The sequence below is a fragment of the Leishmania donovani genome, chromosome 8 (assembly GCF_000227135.1).
Source record: "Leishmania donovani BPK282A1 complete genome, chromosome 8".
Classification (NCBI taxonomy): domain Eukaryota; phylum Euglenozoa; class Kinetoplastea; order Trypanosomatida; family Trypanosomatidae; genus Leishmania; species Leishmania donovani.
In genome coordinates, this window is record NC_018235.1 from 328,584 (window position 1) to 332,292 (window position 3,709).

Genomic DNA, 3,709 nt, shown 5'->3' on the forward strand with positions numbered 1-3,709 from the left:
TACGGCTTGGCTTTCATCCTCGGCTTCATTATGCTGTTCTGCTGCTTTTGCCTCCGCTGGGTCTGCCTGACGCTCAACATCCTTGGCTTCGGCACCTTGGGCGTCGTCTGGGCGCTCATGGTGGTAGTCTACTACAAGGATGACGGCCTATTTTGCCCGAGGGTGAGCAGCCGCTTCGATTTTGGTTTCGGTTTCATTCTCCTCGTGGTGGCCTGGTGCCTGAATATCATCGACATCTGGTTTCTGGTGCTCCCGTGCACTGTCGGTGACTCAGGCGCTCGCCAATCACTGTCTCAAGATCCGAAGGAACAGTAGGAGGAAGAACGCAGGAGGAAGCGGCGCTCATGTCAGCGAGAGAGGGCGCTAGGGCTGCTGGTTCCGGTCTCTGCCTCGCACCGGCTTCTCTCTCGCGCTGCCCTCTCGTGCGTGCGCGTGCGGCGCGCCCCACGCGCTCTCGAGGCGGCGCAGACGTGCTCCCACACACACGCACAGGCCCCAGCACACAGCCCGAGGAGCCGCTCTCGCTCCCATTGTCCTCGCGTCTCTTCTCGAGCGCTTTCCTCCATCTCAACCGTTATGGCGGTGTGCGCGAATATGCTCTGACGTGTGGATGGCGGTGTGGCACGTAGGAAGGAACATGGTACGGTGTGCCGATGGTTTGCCTCTCTCGTGCTCACGTCATGTCATGCGCGGCGCGTCTTTTCCTTCGCCGCTTGCCTGCTCTCCATCTGCACAAGGATGTGCGCTGTGTAGATGGCAGCGCGCATCCGGCGCCGGCAAGCCCATCCATGCCCCCGTCCCCCCTCCCCGCCCTCACGCTCGCCCGGCGCACCCTTGGCGGAGCGGAGAAGCGAGATGGTGGCGCCGTCGCCGCAGGCCGGCGAATCGGCGAGGGAAAACGAGGGCGAAAGAGAGAAGAGAACAGCCGAAGCGGGAGTGGAAGGGGGACGGAGAAGGGGGGGTGACGGAGGCGCTCGTGAGACGGGAGTGGGAGGGAGGGAGGAGTCAGAGAGGCCTATGCGCACGCGCGCGAAACAGGAGAAGCGGCCGCGGCCCTCCTCCCTCCCCTCCGTCCACCTCGCCTTTCTCTTGCTGCGGCGGCACCCCGGTGCTCCTCGCACTGGCGAGAGGACGACGCAGAGCACCGCAGCGACATGGAAGGCGCCGAGCAGCGTCTCTGCCGCACTCCCGGCTGTCGGTGCTTCGCCTTCTCTCTTCGTTGTGCGCGTGTTTGCCCTTCTTTTCGTTGCGCTCTCTCTGCGCGTGTGCAGACGCAAGAGGCCGATGGGCTGGGTGGGGAAGCGAGCAGCGGCAGCAAGTGCACACACACACACACGCACACGCACGAGGCAATGAGGGGGAAAAGGAAGGAGCGAAGAAGTGCAGAGCGGAAGGGGCCCATGCGAAACGGAAAAGATGAACAACGAACGAGAGACGTGGCTGCTTTCCTCTTCGCTGCAGCTCGTGCCCGTGCCCGTGTCTGCGTGTGCTTGTGCCTGTGTGCGCGCTCCGCCCCTCCATCTCGTCGCCTCTCCTGTGCTTTATCTTCGTCACTTCTCTCACTTCGTGGCTACACCGCTGGACCCTCAAGGCTCCGATGTCAAGAGTCTCCCTACCGTACTATGGAGTGCAGCAGCTTGAGGCGACTCAGGTGGAAGCATGGCATGCGGGCCGTGTGCAGGGTCTCAGAGGGCCCTGACCCGAAGCTGGCCGACTTCCTCCTTGAGCTCATCCGGCATTTACCTGTACCCGTCCCCTATTACCTGCGCGGCAGGCGCCACCACCTCCGCCCACGAGCAGCACCCTGAGCGCGGCTCGCCCCAGACGGCCCGGATTTAGCTGCAGTGCAACAGAGGTCGGTGGACCGTAGCGCGCGCGTCTACTTGCGGGCCTGCCTGCGATGGCGTGACACGCTGAAAGCGCGCATTCCGTTGCCCCGCCACGCAGGCAAACGATAAGCAGAACGAGAAGGGAGTGCGCACACACACACACACACAAAACGGCCAAATGCAAAACGCCCCGCATCCGCTTGCTCGCCCGACCGCCGCCGCCGCCCGTCTTCTTCGGCTGAAAAGACGGCGTGCGTGCGCCTTTCTCCCCTTCCCCGTTGCGTTATTGTTTTATGCTTTTTTTTCTGTGCCGTCTTCCGGCGCGCGTTTCTCGCTTCTCCGCCCCTTCTCGCTTTCGCTCCTCGACTCGTCCACCCCAGCAGCGTCACCGCCCTCCCTCCCTCCCCTCGGAGAGGAGGGGCAGAGGGGACGCCGAGCTCTGCGCCGCTGCCAATGGTCGGGCTGCGCTATGTGCGCGCGTGTGTGCGTTCTCGTACGTCGGTGTATGCCCGTAGATGCATGCACATGCATAACTACACATATGCAGACGCGTGTGCCTTCGGGCAGCGCAGCCTCTTTCTGCTCCCACTCCCCTTCACCTGCCCTTCTTCTCTCCCCCTGTACGTACGTGTGTGCGGGACGCCTGCGTCGCTTCTCCCCACTCGCTGCCTCGTCCGCGCGACTCGTCCACTGCACACGCGCAAACGGGCAGGCACGCCCATACCCACATAAAGGTACGCGCTCTCGTACACTCAGCTGAGCGCAATGCTGAGCGGCATCGCCGGCATCCGTCGGTGCGCGGCACGTGGGGCAGGCGGTGCTGCTGCTGCCCGTACCTCTGGTGCGGCTGCGTCCGCATCCCCCAAAGTCCCTTCTTTGCTCTGATTGCTCGCCCGCCTCGGGCGCTGGTGGCGGGAGCGCGCATTTCATGCTGTGGCGCCCCACGCGCCCGGGCGCCTCACCGGCAAGATGTCGGAGACGGCGCACCGGGTGAGGGCCCTGCGGGCTGGCAGGAAGGGCCGCGCCGGTGTGCTCCGTCGTGGCGACGAGCCTCGAGGACGATGCCGCCCGCGCCGCGGCCGTGGTGCAGTCCGGCATGCACACGATGGGCACCGTCGCCAGGGTGGAGCGCATTGCGGCGCGGGAGCCGCCGAGTAGGATGTTGCACCGCGCGAGGCTGCTGGGGCTAGTAAGGCCGCTGCGCTCCTGCGCGCACGACCCGCGCGACGTCGAGGCCATCGCGCTGATCCTGTTTGGCCGCGGCTGGCGGGCGGAGCGGCTGTGACTGCCGGGGAGGGCGGGCCCCTCGCCGTGTGTGTTTGCGTCGAAGCTCGAGCAGGACGGCATTAGCGAGAGGGCGCAGCGGATGAAGGAGGGGAGTCTTCGCCGTGCCCCGGCCAAGTACAAGGGCACCATGAGCTGCATGTTCGGCGTGTCTGCGGTCCGTGACGTCTTCACGATGAACCGCCGCGCCCACCGGCGGCAGCAGCGGGGCCATCAGCTCAAGACAGCCATCGAGACCCCCTCCAAGGCCGTACGGTGATCCCAGGGCGAGGGTGTGCTGGCGACGGCCGACGATGCTCTCGCCGTGAAGCGCAAGGATGAGGAGGCGGCGGTGCGCACGGAGGCTGCGCGGGGGCAGTAGCTCGCGGCGGGTGTACAAGGGCGCGGTCGCGCTGGCGTGCGACGGTCGTCTGTGCGATCTCGCCCGGGAGGTGGCCATGGAGCCGCTGACCGTGGCAGGCGCTGGGCTGCCGCGCCGCGACGCCTGCACGAGTCCCGTGCTCGACCGCGAGCGCAGGCACTCGCCTACGCGCAGCACACTTTGTGGGCCCCGTCAGCCCCAGCCGCATCATCGACATCATCGGAACGAGCAGCAG